This window comes from Zootoca vivipara, chromosome 15 (assembly GCF_963506605.1).
Source record: "Zootoca vivipara chromosome 15, rZooViv1.1, whole genome shotgun sequence".
NCBI lineage: Eukaryota > Metazoa > Chordata > Lepidosauria > Squamata > Lacertidae > Zootoca > Zootoca vivipara.
In genome coordinates this window covers 23349381-23365482 of record NC_083290.1, presented here as the reverse complement: position 1 = coordinate 23365482, position 16102 = coordinate 23349381, and positions in this window count along the sequence as shown.

The window sequence follows — 16102 nt, the reverse complement described above, 5'->3', positions numbered from 1 at the left end:
GCAGAAAGGGTTCTGCCCCCTCTCCCAGCCTTAACTAACTTAACCGTTAGTTAAGTCAGACATTTTGTCTCTCTCTTTTCTAAAGAGGTACAAAACAAACAGGGATAATAGGGCTTTGTATTTTGTTGTCTGTAAATAATAATTAAAAAGTGACTGTGGCTTCCAAATGGCTGTCAAATGGAGTTGTTGATCACTCATACTAATGTTTCCTGGTGACAAATAATAAAGAATTTTAAAAGGAACTGGATATAAATGAGTGTGTTTCCATGTACCTCTGTGGTTAACATAAGGCATCTGTTCACCAAATGCATACGGACTCCATCGAGCCACATGCTTGACCCTGAATGTCCAAAACCAAAGGTCAGAACATCAGTCATGTTCATTTTAAAGCTTTCTCTGTTTATCCCAAGTTTCTTTCTTTTCTTTTAAACTGTCTGTTTTGTAATTAATGATACCACTTAAAAGTCTTGGACGTTTGCTCATTGTGGGTTCAACTTATATGGGATCCCTTAGGGGAATTACAACGCATGCTTTCATTCTCTCTCTATACACACACACCTTTTTTGCTGCTTACAGATAGGGATGGATAAATCTGTCAATTTCTGTTTCTCATTTTTCCAGTCTTTAGTCCAGTTAGAATCATAGAATAGAATCATAGAGTTGGAAGAGACCACAAGGGCCATCCAGTCCAACCCCCTGCCAAGCAGGAAACACTATAAAGCATTCTTGACATATGGCTGTCAAGCCTCCACTTAAAGACCTCCAAAGAAGGAGACTCCACCACACTTCTTGGCAGCAAATTCCACTGTCGAACAGCTCTTACTGTCAGGAAGTTCTTCCTAATGTTTAGGTGAAAGCTTCTTTCTTGTAGTTTGAATCCATTGCTCCGTGTCCGCTTCTCTGGAGCAGCAGAAAACAACTTTGTCCACATTTCTATATGAGTTTATGGATTTCTTTACAGTCCTTGTGAAAATATGTCCGCGTTTTAGAGTCTGTTTCTCTTAAAATATATTTTTGTATGCCTAATGCTCACAATCTTGTGGGGTCAGTTTCCCCTTATAGGATGTTTTTGTATGCTATTATCACTAATACATGCATGTTTGTACACATTATTTGGCTGGAGAATTACATCAGAACATTCAGGAAAGTGAATGCCAAAGGAAAGCTGTGTTTTGGTTCATGTATTGTTTCAGGACGTGCAAATTAGGTTGGTTCTCATCCAGATTTCCAACTTGCAGATTGAATTTCCACCCTGCTCTCCTCTAGAATACTGTCCAAAAGCACTGAATATTATTGCTAGCTGATAGTACAGTCAATCACAATTTATTGTTCACAAACTGCCTAAAGTTCTAAGCAGGGTAACAAAAAACAACACAGACAAAATCTTGCCCAAACTGTTAAACATGGTGCCAATGGAAGTAAAGAAGGTGGAAATAAGAGTATAATGAATTTAGTGTATATATCTTTTAAAATGCCTACAAGATGGAACAGCCACAGCAATTCCAGAAGGGAATAGCCCACTTTTGGCTGGTCCCAGTGAGACTGATGGAGATGACCTAGCTGCCTCCTCCTCACTTTTGAGAGCTGTCACTTAGAATGGCTATTTTAGGTGCAGCTCTGCATCCTATGGTCTGATTTTCCTAAAATACAAGAGCTGTCCCCACACCAGACATTTAAAGCACATTCTCCCCACCCCCAAGAATCCTGGGAATTTTAGCTCCTATGATCTTTTTTTTTTGTGGAGGGAGTACTTTAACATGGTGCACGCAGCCCAAGTCCCTAAAAAGCATACAGGTTCTAAGAACATGCAGGCTGGCCACGAGGGGGAGCCCTTTAATCTACGTAGTCGGAACTTTCTGCTGTTGGAAAATAAATCTGGTACTGTAGATGGAAAGAGACCTTCAAACTGCGAGAGACACCAGCAAGAAAACAAAAATAATAGCCTACTGCATGTCATTATTTTAAAAGGCAGACTGAGAAAGCAAGTGCTTGAGTTAAAGATCCACAGGATGCTCCAATCATAGATAGTTTGGGGTATGTTGAATATGTCCTGAAAAACCATCTGTTAGGACTGCTGTGCTGGTTTGCTGGTTTAAAGACCACCACTTTTTATTCCACATTTATCTTCAGCAGCAGCAATTTGATAGCACTTTATGAGCACAGGGTGGGAGGGCTGAACATGCCACAACTGTAGGTTTCTATGAATTCACAGTTGTGTGTGCTGCTGAAAAGTTTAAAGCAGCAAGTGGCTTGCATCTTCAGCACATGGTGAAAGTCCCCAGCTCATCAGCATTTCCCTCTACTTTCATTGTGCCTTGGGTGGGGGAAGAACCTGAAAGTATATTGGGGATAAATTATTTCTCAAAAGTCTCATACCCTCGAAATGTACTAGACCTAGAATGTGAGGGATAACTTCCTATTCATCAATCTAAGGAGGAGTTAGTGTTTACCATATTCCAAAGTAATATGCAACCTTGATGGCAGAAAGCGAGGAGGAATTAACCTTTTAATGAGGGTGAAAGAGGAGAGCGCAAAATATGGTCTGAAGCTCAACATCAAAAAAACCAAGATCATGGCCACTGGTCCCATCATCTCCTGGCACGTAGAAGGGGAAGAAATGGAGGCAGTGAGATATTTTACTTTCTTAGGTTCCATGATCACTGCAGATGGTGACAGCAGTCACGAAATTAAAAGACGCCTGCTTCTTGGGAGAAAAGCAATGACAAACCTAGACAGCATCTTAAAAAGCAGAGACATCACCTTGCCGACAAAGGTCCGTATAGCTATGGTTTTCCCAGTAGTGATGTATGGAAGTGAGAGCTGAACCATAAAGAAGGCTGATTGCCGAAGAATTGATGCTTTTGAATTATGGTGCTGGAGGAGACACTTGAGAGTCCCATGGACTGCAAGAAGATCAAACCTATCCATGAAGGAAATCAGCCCTGAGTGCTCACTGGAAGGACAGATCGTGAAGCTGAGGCTCCAAAACTTTGGCCACCTCATGAGAAGAGAAGACTCCCTGGAAAATACCCTGATGTTGGGAAAGATTGAGGGCACAAGGAGAAGGGGACGACAGAGGACAAGATGGTTGGACAGTGTTCTTGAAGCTACGAACATGAGTTTGATCAAGCTGCAGGAGGCGGTGGAAGACAGGAGTGCCTGGCGTGCTCTGGTCCATGAGGTCACGAAGAGTCAGACATGACTAAATGACTAAACAACAAAGTAATATGCATTACAATCTAATGTGTTGTAACTGCACCACTGCTCCCACCATCTATGGCTGTTGCTCACTAAAGCTTTCCATTAGAGGAGGAAGGTACAATGTGGGGTTGCTCAATGATGCCACAGTGCCCAACCTCAAGGCAGAAGAGGGATCCTTTAAATGCCTTGCAACAGGAACTCACGAATGGCTTGTGAAAGCCATGCGGCTAAGCTGGAGCAACCAGCTTAGCTTCTTCACATGCTGAGTTCACCGGTAGACTGAAGGGGAACAATGACTTGATTACCTAGTGCCTCCCAAGGTGAGCTAAGCCTGGCAGGATAGCTTACTCTATGGTCTTAACCTTTTCACGCATTAATTAGATTTAAGCATCTTGGTTATATGAGGCTGGTTATCCCACAGGAACAGAACAGGTTCCCAAAATGCAGACCGCTGTTAAAAAGAACAGTTTTGTAACGAAGAGATCATGTTGCTAGCATGGTATGATTGCTGTAGGTGGTCTTTGATGGGGATCCAGACCTGTGGAAATTTGGGGTAAGAGAAGTACTGAATACCAAATCCAAGCACCTGTACGAATGGCCTCTCAAGACCTGCAATACAGCAATCTGTGTATGTAGCTCTCCTCATTGTGACTGTCAAATGTGTGCTTTCCTGAAATTGCCTTTTTTAAATAAATTAATGGCATGTGGTTGTAATTGCTATAACTCTTGAATGCAAGCACAGAAGTGGTCACTCTAATTGCTCCGTAACTGAATTAAAGTGACATTTGCAATATTAGCAGTTAAATTGTATTAACTTTCTTTCAGTCATAGTTCAATTTATCTTTCAGACAAGTGAGCCAGAGGCTAATCAGTTGCCCCATGTTTATTGGTGGGTCATAAAATGTGCGCTTAAGCTGCTATTTCATTAGCTTTCATTGGGGGGGGGATGCATATTAAGCATTTAATGAACTCCATGTTTGGGGTTTTTTCCCTTAAAAAACACCCACTCCTAACTAAAAGATGGAAATCTGAGTCATAAAAATCTAGAAAAAGCCCTGTTGGAGAAGACCAAATAGCCCATCCAGTAAGATACAAATTCTTTATTATACCGCTGTATACCCAAACAAACTAAAACCAACAACTATACAAGTAAAATATCAAAACATAAAAATACATTAAAGTGGGTTGTCATATAAATGGTATAAAATAGCAGGAGTGTCTAAAACATGTATAAATATGACGTCCAACACGATACCTTAAAATATGGCAGCTAAGAGTGAGCAAATAAATGATATAACCGGATTAAAAAGTGTAGTGTATGAGAACAGCAACTGGATGGGAGGAGTTACAGGTAGGTAGCCGTGTTGGTCTGAGTCGAAACAAAATAAAAAAATTCATTCAGTAGCACCTTAAAGACCAACTAAGTTTTTATTTTGGTATGAGCTTTCGTGTGCATCTGATGAAGTGTGCATGCACACGAAAGCTCATACCAAAATAAAAACTTAGTTGGTCTTTAAGGTGCTACTGAAGGAATTTTTTTTTTATTTTGGATGGGATGAGTTTAATTGGGGGATAGTTCCTTTTGTGTTTCTAGAAATCTAGCAACAATCTCTGTTAATCATTTCTTTGACTCTGCCAAAAGGTGGACCAGATACATTCAAAAGTCACACTTAGAAATCTTGAGAGAACGGGGGTCACCAATCTAATTCGACCACCTTTATAGACATTACAGGTAAGCAGATGTCATTGCCAAAATTGGTACAAAGGCTCCCAAGATGGGGGAGGCACTCTTTGTTGAAGTTTGGATGCTGGACAGATGCCATTTTGAATCAAGGTGGCAGACCAAATTGTGACTTGTGTGCAACTCCACCTAATTTTTGGCATGGCAGGTCCAAACTCACAAGTTGCACTATCCATTTAAAGATCTCAAAATACCCGAGCAGCAGCAGGCACTCCCTGCTAGTAAAACAACATGTCCTAAAGATACCACAGTCTGAACTGAACTTCCTTCCAAGGAAATCAAATGCTGGGAAAGTGCTGGAGCTTCTCACTGTTCGGAGATTGGGGCTCACTCAATGTGAAAACACCGCAGCCAGATCAGGGTTGGGATGATTTGATGTTAAAGAAGTGCACAGTTGCCTCCATCCATATTATGAGCCATTAAAGCAGTGATAAGAGACCCTTGCCTTTCTGGTGATGATGGACCACAGCTCCCATCATTCTTGTCCATTGGGTGTGCTGGCTAGTGGTGATGGGAGCAGGAGTCCTTAGACACTCCTGCCAAACGTGGAAATAAACTCATAAAACAGCAGCTGGTGTCATGTTTAAAAGGAACTTCAGCCAGAGAATCACTTGACCTTGAAATGTTGCTTGCTTTTCCATCTGGTACCCCCAAATCAAGATAAATCATTCAAAGCGCCATCACTTTCAGACATGGCTTTTCTATTACTAAGGTTCCAGAACAGGCTCTCAGCTTGGATAGATGGGAGACATCTTGGAATCTTGGTTACAGAACGGAATTGTATAGTTGATTGTAATCAGATTGGCGATACTATGCACTATTTGCTGTTCTTTCCATTTGGAGCCCAGAGGAAAAACATTGCCCTCTATTCTCTTCAGTTTTAGTCGGACCAATCGCCTCAGGAAGTGCTAATTGAACTTCTATCTGATAAACCATTGCACATTAACTATTTGGCAGCTAAATTTTCACTGGCAGCTAAGAAGCTGCGCTCTAGTTATATTAAGAATTTCAGTGTGTTTTAAATCTTAATTCAACTTTTTGTTGCCCTTGGAGGGTGGAATACATACGGTAGCTATTAGTGATTGTTTTGTGATTTTTCCATATTGAGTTTTCTTTTAATTCATGTACCGTGTAGGTATGTCTACATTTTAGATATTGTAAGGCCCTTGGCTATGCACAATGAAAACTGACTTATGTCGGAAGAGTGCACTTCATGTGACTCTTTGTGAGTTACCTATCCTGGATTTGCTGCCCCCAAGCACAGCTACGAAGTTATGTTTTGTACCTGTAGCAGCTGATCCTCTCAAACCCAATGTGAGCATGTGCAAACGCTACTGAACCCCACACAGTCAAAGCTGATGAGAACAGAGAGCAAGCAATCATACAGAGATACATTAAGCAGCCTCCCTGTGACAAATGTTCTGGCCTCACAGGAACCCCCTTTAACATAGAGTCCTCTAGATAGTGTGCATTACAGCTTCCATTAGTCTCAGCCAGAATAGTTGATAGCCAGAGATGGTGGGAGTTGAAGTCTAAATATCTGGAGAGTAGCGCATTGGCCACACCTGATGTCATTATTTAAAATAATTTTTTCTCCTGCTTTAGAAATTACTGTGTTATTTTGTATCCTGCCCTTCCTCTAAGGACCTCAGGGCAGAGTATCTTCACAACAACCCTGCGAGGTCGGTGGGTCAGGAGATAGAGTTTTGCCCAACTCCCGCCCCCAGCCTCCCATGAGCCTAACTGCTGAGCAACGCTGAACAGTAAATTTATCATAAAATGTTGTCTTTATATCTAATCGGGATGGGCCAAAGCTGCTGTTGTGAATGTTATAGAATTGACCAGATTCCAATTTATTGCTTCTTTAAAAAAAACCTGTTTCCTGCCTGCCTTCCCAACTCCATCTTGCTTGCAGCAACAAGATTTTAAAAATCGTATTTACATGTGGGACAGGACCAAAAAGGCAGCATTGTAGGATTGCAAATGGAGGTGTTTCCTTTTAAAAAAATGTGATTGTGTGTGCCCAGATTTTTAAGTGAGTGTGGATGCTTTTTACACATGTTAACAACATCGCTCCCAGCGTAAAAATTTCCCGACCCTTTCAAGGAAATTAGTTACATTAAACAGATTATTTCAAAGCTGGGTCTGCAGTCTTGTTTAGAAAATGTACGTACACAGCTGATGATGCCCCTTGCCCCCCAGTTCTCCGGCATGGTTTTGCATTACCGTTTGCAAAGCCCTTCCAGCGACTAGAGTGTCTAATAACAAAACAGCGGTGGATATTTATTACGCTTCCAGCTTTCTCATTTTCTCCATTTCGAAACAAAGCAAAACACAACGTCCTGGAGAGTCTGCATTGCAGCAAGATGGTGATTTGCTGCCTAGGAGACTGTCTTCAGGACTGGCAACCATTTATTTGCTGTGCCCTGCCGGCGACCTTGTGTCTTTATAGGCACCGCCTCTTTGCTAGGCTCCCGGCGTCCTCCCCACACGCGAATGAACTTGGATGGCTGTTTGCAGATTAACTCAGGATCAATAGCGGGGTCAAAGGCCGAGCAAGAATAAATAATCAATCTGGAGGGAATAAATTAAGGCCTTTCTCGGGTTATTCATGGACGGCCTTCATCTCTCCCAAGTACTCCTTAGGCCAATTAATCTCCTTGGTTTAATTTACGCCTCCCAGCATCTAATAGCAACCAAGGACGTTTCTTTGAACCAGCCTGAAAATCGCCAGGTTTTTTTGCTGCTGCTCACAAGTCAGTGGGCAATTTGGTACAGCCGCTCACAGCTTCACTTCTCTAGGGACGAATAGGTATAATTCATCCTATCCTGTGCATGCAGAAATGTGTGAGCAGGTAGTGACCTATAAAGCATGGGTAGACAATGTGGTGTCCTACAGGTGTTGTTGGACTACAAATCCCATCATTCCTGATTGTCGCCCCTGCTGACTCCAGCTTGTGGGAGTTGTAGTCCCAAACATCCCCTGCCATAAGACATTCCAGAGCCCTTCTAGCCCTACCTACAGCCAGGCATACTACTACATCATCCATTCATTTGTATGCCGCTCTTCCACAAAATGGTACCTGAAGTCAGTGGCGAAGCTGCATGCTCCAGCCACTGGGGGCAGAGAGCAGGCGGGGGTGTGGCTGGCATGCGTCCCAGGGGCATGGTGTGTGTCCCAGGGGTGTGGCGCCCCGCCTGTGGGGGTGTGGCGCCTGGCACGGTGGGGAAGTGTGGCGCGTGTCCAAGGGGGTAGCCGCGATGGTAACCCCATCCCCAATGGTGCAGGGAGTGATGCCCTCCCCCTCCGTTCCTCGTCCAGTTCCTGAAGTGTCTCATAAGAGAGACACATACTGTCTAAATCAGGGGCAGGCTACCTAAGGCCCCTGGGCCAGATGTAGCCCAATTGACTTCACAATCTGGCCCACAGACGGTCTGGGAATCAGTGTGTTTTTACATGAGTAGAATGTGTCCTTTTATTTAAAATGCATTTCTGGGTTATTTGTGGGGCCTGCCTGGTGTTTTTACATGAGTAGAATGTGTGCTTTTATTTAAAATGCATCTCTGGGTTATTTGTGGGGCATAGGAATTCGTTCATTCCCCCCCCCCATAAAAAAAAAGTCCGGCCCACTACATAGTCTGAGGGATGGTGGATCGGCTCATGGCTGAAAAAGGTTGCTGACCCCTGGTCTAAATCAAGGGAAGTAATAGTCCCACTCTTCTGCTGTGGACCAGACCCCACCTGGAGTCCTGAGTCCTGTGTCCAGTTCTGGGTTCCATTATAAGAATTCTAAGGTCTCAAATATAGAGTAAATATTCATAAATGCACACATATCTAACTATATAAACCATGTGTCTGAAATAGTACGGGAGAGCAATCCTGAAGGCATTCTGACTCTCCCAATGACCTCAGATATTCCTCTGCAATAAGGGAGGCAAATGGGGAAAGCCTTCCCATTGCCTTTTCGCTTACAAATCCTTTCTTAAGGGCATATTTGTGTATGAATAGGTTGAGCCTGTGACCTGGATTCAGGAACTAAAATATTAACCATCACGAAAGAATGGCCAGGCTGTCCAGGTAATGCAATCAGCAACCATTATCAGGTATCCTGGCAGACAGGATTTCTGCTGTAGACCACTTCCTATGATGTATGTATGATGATTTTGGGGTGGCCTTTGGCTAAGGGGGTTGCGGAGTGTCAAAATTATTTAAAGGTTCCTGCACACTTTTGTTCAGGGTCTCTCCTCCAGGGACGGAACTCTCCTGCAACAGAAACGTAAATATCTGCCTTGCTTTCCACTGGATCCTGCCTCCATCCATTCTTTGACCGATCATGGACTTGGGAGACTCACAGTCCTATGGGGAGTTGGGCAGCAAAAGCCAAACCCCAATTTTTACATCTGTTCCACAATTTTAGAAGGATATTGACGAGCTGAGTCGTGGGCAGAGGAGGGCGACCAAGATGATAAAGGGTCTGGAAACCAAGCCTTATGAGGAGCTGTTGAGGGAGTTGGGTATGTTTAGCCTGGACAAGAGGAGACAGAGAAGAGATATGATAGTCATCTGAAGGGCTGTCACATGGAAGATGGAGCAAGCTTGTTTTCTTCTGCTGCTGAGGGTTTGTATACCTCAGAGCTACAATTCCCAGAGTTCTTTGGGGAAGAGGATTGGGTATGTTTAGCCTGGAAAAGAGGGGCCTGAGAGGAGATATGATAACCATCTTCAAATAGAGGCTTTTCTGTTGGGATTAGTAGATAAAGAAATCTTAAAAGTGGATCAAAGATTCTTTATGTATGCCACTGTGGCTGCTAGAATACTAATCGCCCAGAAATGGAAATCACAAGAAATTCCATCAATTACAGAGTGGCAAACGAAGGTTTTGGAATATATGGAAATGGCCAAATTAACCCACAGAGTTCGAGACCAGGATGATGCGAAATTTCGATTAGAATGGAGTAAATTTGTTGAGTATGCTAAGGACAATTATAAGGGAATGAAAGCGTTAGCGGTAATAGCATAACTCCTACAACGTTGTAATTATGAATTAATCAGAAAATACGAAAGAGGATTGAAATAGTTTACCATTTGGTGGGAGGAGGGAAGTCGCAATGGATTGAATGCATAATGTACAGTTGTATTAATGTATTTATGTTTAATGGAAATGAATAAAAATTTATTGGTTTTTAAAAAAAGATAACCATCTTCAAATATCTTAAGGGCTGTCACATGGAAGAGGGAACATGCTTGTTTTCTCCTGCTCTGGAGGGTAGGACTCGAACCAATGGCTTCAAGTTACAAGAAAGGAGATTCCGAAAGAAAACTTTCTGACAGTAAGAGCTGTTCGGCAGTGGAACCGTCTCCCTCAGGAGGTGGTGGAGTCTCCTTCCTTGGAGGTTCATAAGTAAAGGTTGGGTGGTCATCTGTCATGGATGCTTTAGCTGAGATTCCTGCATTGCAGGGGGTTGGACTAGTTGACCCTTGGGTCCCTTCCAGCTCTAAGATTCTATGATTTTTAAACCATTCTGGGAACAGTAGCTTTGGGAAGGGAATAGGAAACCTTCTAAAAAACCCTCAGTATAACCTTAACAAACTACAAATCGCAGAATTTTGCAGGGGAAGCAATGATTTTAAAAGTGGTATCACAGTGCCTTCAGTGTGTGGTATGGATGTGGTCTGAATGTACCTCACAGCTCCCTCCCCCCCCCATCATTGCTGGAGTTACACCCCCATTTTCCAGTAGGTAAGGCAACTGAAGGAAACAGCCGAGAGTGGGTTTGGCCCTACATGTCTAATTTTAGCTTGTTTAGCACTTGAGAGAGGATTAGCTAGGCTGTGATTAGCTTAGCTTATTTTCCTCTGCATTACATGTGAATTGTTCATGCTTTTATAGCCTTTAAGGAAAATCTTAGAATGACTTGGGGGATGGCGGGTATTAAGCATCAAAGGGTAATCCAACCACATTTATAATTTCTCTGAACATCTCTGCAGAGGAATAAATATGATTTTTTTTTTGGTACCTTATCGTTTCTTCATAGGTAATTTGGCCTCACCAAATATAAAGAAATAAAATATTAACTATCCACATGTTCTCTTCTTCTGCCACAGGGTTTAATGATATGCACCCTGTCGTAGATCTCTGCTTTGCCTATGAAATGCAATTACCGCTCCCTCCTGCTTTCAAAGTGAAGGCAGATGTTATATGAAAATTTACAGCTGCAATCAGCACTCGACAGGTTATGAGCCTAAATCAAAGCAGCAGCAATAGTTGGGAGGGGGGGGCACAGGATCCTATATCTGTTGTCCGGGCTGGGCTATTGCTTGCAGTTTAGATGAGCCTATGGGGTCAGCATCCCTCCGGCCTGATGGTGTGGCATTGCTGCCCTTGGACTCCATCTGCCTGTAGAGCACCCCCTGCTCAGTTCTAGCACCATAGGAGATGACTGGAGCAGGTCGGGTGTCTTACTGAAGAATCACCTTCCAGTGCAGGTGGAGCTAACGGCTAGGATGCTGCTGCCACTGTAGGGCTCAGACTCAGCTTGTTTGTGGCCAGAGTAATAGTGAGCCCAAACCAATGAACCACCAGGGATACAGCAACACGACAGAGATCTAGAAGACCTTATTGCTTAAGCAAGACCGGAGGAGGAAGCCCTCTTCAATTCATCCCTGTCCAGGAGGTTCTGGTGAGCAGAGTCATTCCAGGGCTGTAAGGTACTTCACTGAGGAGTACTTTTGGCTCAGACCCCACCTCCAACACCTTGAGGATTACCTCCCCACATTTGGACTGACCTGGGCACTGTGATCATCATCTGAGGCTCTTCTCCATGTGTCCCCACCATGGGAGATCTAGAGGGTGGCAACATAAGAGGGGGCCTTTTCTGTGGTAGCTCCCTGTTTGTGGGCTACTAGCCCCAGGGATGCCCTGCCTTGACCCCCTTATTACTTGTCTTTAGGTGCTTGGCAAAAGCATTTCTTTTCTGCCAGACCCTTTGGCTTCTCATTATCCTTGGCCTCTTTCAGTGGATGGGATGTTTTAATCCTGCCTTCTCTCTCTCTCTCTCTCTCTCTCTGATATATATATATGTGTGTGTGTGTGAGATATATATGTGATAGATAGATAGACAGACAGACATACACACACACACACACACACACACATGTATGTATGTATGTATGTATGTATGTATGTATGTATGTATATCCCTGTTTTAAGATAAGGTTTATTTATTTATTTACTGTTGTTAAGTAGCTTTGACTTATTTTTTTGTAAGAACAAACCAGAGAGTTTTAATAGTGTGCATGCACATGAAAGCCTCATACCAATGACAAACTTAGTTGGTCTCTAAGGTGCTACTGGAAGGAATTTTTTTTTTTTGACTACATCAAACCAACACGGCTACCTACCTTTAACTAAAAATAATAATGTTGATTATAAAGATGAGTTGTCACCTGCAGTACTGTGTCTCATCACATGGGGGCAGCTGCACATGAATCTGTATGTTCCTGACACTACATTCGATCCTTGAAGCTTCATCTGCAGCGATGAGCAAGTAGTCACACTTAAGAACTAGTGAACCAAAATTCAGAATGGACAGGGATCCTCAGTGGCATCAAAAGACACCAAACTGCTCAACAGGGCTCAGAGACAGATGTGTTGAAATGCAGGCGATGATGGAATTCCAGCCAGCTCCACAGACCCATCCATCCAGATTTCCATTCACATGAACTAGGGAGAAATCCTGAAAATCTCACCCTAAATTTATCCCCCAGCCAAAAAAGATAAACAGCCCAAAGGGGACTGGACATGCCAATGAGGCATGGACAGTTGAAGTATGTGCAACTGTGTGTGCGTATAAGAGAGAGAGAGAGAGAGAGAGAGAGAGAGAGAGAGAGAGAGAGAGAGAGAGAGAGAGAGAGAGAGAGAGAGATCTTCAAAGAGAAGAATGGATTGGAGTCTCCCAGAAGCCAACATGTCTATTAGGAGGTGAAAATGGAGTTCAGCTTTTTGTGGCAGGTCCCACTTGCCTACTCTGCATAACGTTCAACGGATGAAACAAAACAGTACAAAAGGTTCAGCTTCAATTGTAAGACTTGCAACAGTGGCCACCTTTATCTGCGTATGTGTATTTATGCATTTAGACAGACAGAGCTTTCACAAGAAAATTCATGACATCAGTGACCAACAGGTGGTGTGTGTGTGAGAGAGAGACACTTGAGTGGTTCTTATCAGACTTTATGTGTGCACATTTATCATCTTATGCGACAGGGGCAAATTTTGCATGCAAGTCGTGCATCTGAGTCACAAAATGAGCTACAGGTGTCGTTAAAAAAAGGTATCCAACAGGTGAACAAAGGCACCAAAGATGCTCCTTACCTGTGGCGCCATTTAGTCTAGCACTGGCACTACCAGTTGGCATGGACCAAGACTGGTGATGGGTGACACCGCCCCTCATCCCTGACCATTGGCCATGCTGGTTGCTGGGAGTTGGCGCCTGACATATGGAGGGCCAAACTTCAGAGGTGCAGGCAATATTGCCCTAGATAGGTCAGTGGTATAGTTCATTGGCCCTCAGGCAAGGCTCTCTGTTTAAACTCTGGCAGAGCTGAACGGTTGCGCAACAAAGGAATCGAACGCAAGTGTTGTGCTAACTAAAGTTTATTGAACAACAGCTGGTTCTTGTTGTGCAATCTGCTGCACACCAATCTTCGGGAATGTGCTCGTCTTTCCCCCTTCCACCGGTGCAATAAGTATACCGCAAAGTGACATTAACTTAGCGCCACATTGGATACAACCCATGATAAGGCAGCTTCATATGTTTGGTTTGCTTTGAAGTGCCTGGTCCACCCATCTCTGAAACATGCAAAACAGCTCTGAACAAGACTCTCAACCACCCACAGCATTCTCCCCCCACCCATCCACTGATGATCCAACTAACAGATCCTAGTCTTTGCAAGTAATTCCTGGCCACCCAAACCTCCTTTTTTGAAGCAGAGCCTGGGGGATGGTGACGCAAGAGCAGACTTTCTGTGGCAACATTTTGCAAGAGGCTCTGAAAAGGCCACCCATCGATCCAGCCAGGGGTCACTCAGAATGCATGGCCATCTTCCATGCAGGGGAAACAGAGTGTAGAAGGGAATGAATCATAGATCAAGATAATGAAACCGTTACTGCCACCAACGAAACTCGCCCATCACAAGCAGTGGGAAACAGTGGATGTCAGATGAGCCAGAGTTGAGACCTGCCAAGGAAATATTTTTTTGACGTGCAACTGGTACCACATACATTCATCTGGTAGGGATGTATATCTGGGTCCTAGCTTCCAGAGAAGAGATTCATTCTCTAGGGATGACAAAAACAAAAACAAAACAGCAATCTGTTTATCTATTTATGTAAGCACTTTAAAAAAAAGCCTACTTCTCAAGTGGAAACAGGCCAAACTGTCTGGAAAAATTCCTTTCCCAGTCTTGGGTGGTGACCCCTGTCTGGCTTCCCTGCACACTTGCTTTTGGTCCTTCTCATAGCTGTCAAGTTTTCCATTTTCTCGTGAGGAAGCCTATTCAGCATAAGGGAATTTCCCTTTAAAAAAGAGGGGAGAACTTGACAGCTATGGAACTAGAATCACTGCCTTGGATCTCAGTACCAGCCACTCACCCCACTCTTAGAGACATCCTGTCTCCCTCTAACCCTGATCTTTCTTCCCTAGATCATGACTGTTCCCCATTTGACTCGCTTAAGGAGCTGCCACTTACCAGCAGTTTTTGAGGCTTATGTCCCACCCCCATCCTTTTTATTATGCATTCATGGCCTGTGCTCATGGTACTGGGGCAGTTATACGCCATCCTGTGTACTTCTTGCACCTGCAGATGTTTTGGGGGCAGTCATAACTGCTTGCATGCCCAGTAAATTCTTACTGAAATCATCATGTACCATAAATGTTCTGGCTTATTTCTTTATATTGTTCTGCTTTTGTTGCACTGTAGAACAAGAGCTCCCCTTCCAGGGGCACTAATGCAGTAACAACGGGGAAGCATTGCTAATAAAGAACAGCTAATAAAGTGGAATTATGTGGGGAACATCATGTATAAATCCAGCACTAATGCGCTATTATTGCACCAGTGATAGGGTACAGAATACACCTGCAATAAAACACCAACCCAGGGGGGCCCTTAACAGGAAGAGAGTTCCACAACTTCAGGGCCACCGCCAGGAAGTTCCTGTGTCATAGGGTCCAATGTCCTTTCAGCCCTCCCCCCCTCAATAAAATATTTGAGGAGGCCGGCCTGCCCAAAGTTGATGGGCATTGCCCTTCAAATGGTGTAGGTCTGTGCCGTATCTTGGGATTGATTATGCTGGGTGGGGCTTGCCTCCCTCCCCTCCCCACAATATTTTATCCAAGTTGGCACCCCTGCCCTGCCTTGTGTGCTTGCCAAACTAAGCGATTTCACCTGTGGACGCATGAGATAAAGCCCTCCTTGAGTATTTTCTCCAGGTGATTCAAGGCAGCTAATTGGGTAATAATTACAGGGCTCAGAATGAAAATGGCCCACCTGTCAATCACCGGACATCCTGTGACAACATTACACTTCAAAGGGAAAATTATTCCTTTCCTCACTTCCAGTCCTGGATTTCAATAAAGCGGGAGTTTTACAGTTTTTTTTTAAGAACTCTGAACTGCCTCGAGTCCACTGGCAGAAAAGTAGCATATAAATGCAATTGGTGAGTAATAAAAATGTTGTCTTTATGGGGGGGGGGCACCCGTTCGAAGGAGCCTGCTTGGTAAACCATGTTGCAGTGGCTGACCACAGCTAGAATGCAAGGGCTGTAGCTCAACAGTAGATCACCTGCTCTGCATGCAAGAGGACCCAAGCTCAATATAGACAGCTTCCTATATTCCTAGAAGGTGAGAAGGAAGGATGAGCTGTTTTGTTTGATTTCTAAGTGCAAGCTGAATTACCGGTACCAACAAGGCTGGCCTTCCCCTTAGAAGGTTTTTTTTTTTTAATTCACAAAAAAGTTGGTACTTGCCCATTAATGAGATGAAATAGTCTCCCCATCCCTTCTTTTTTGATCTGTCTGCAGCAAAGAGGATGCAGAAGCAAACCTTGAAATATCATCTCGCCACCCCACCTCCTTGCCAGCCTCCTCTCTTGCCTCAAGCAAT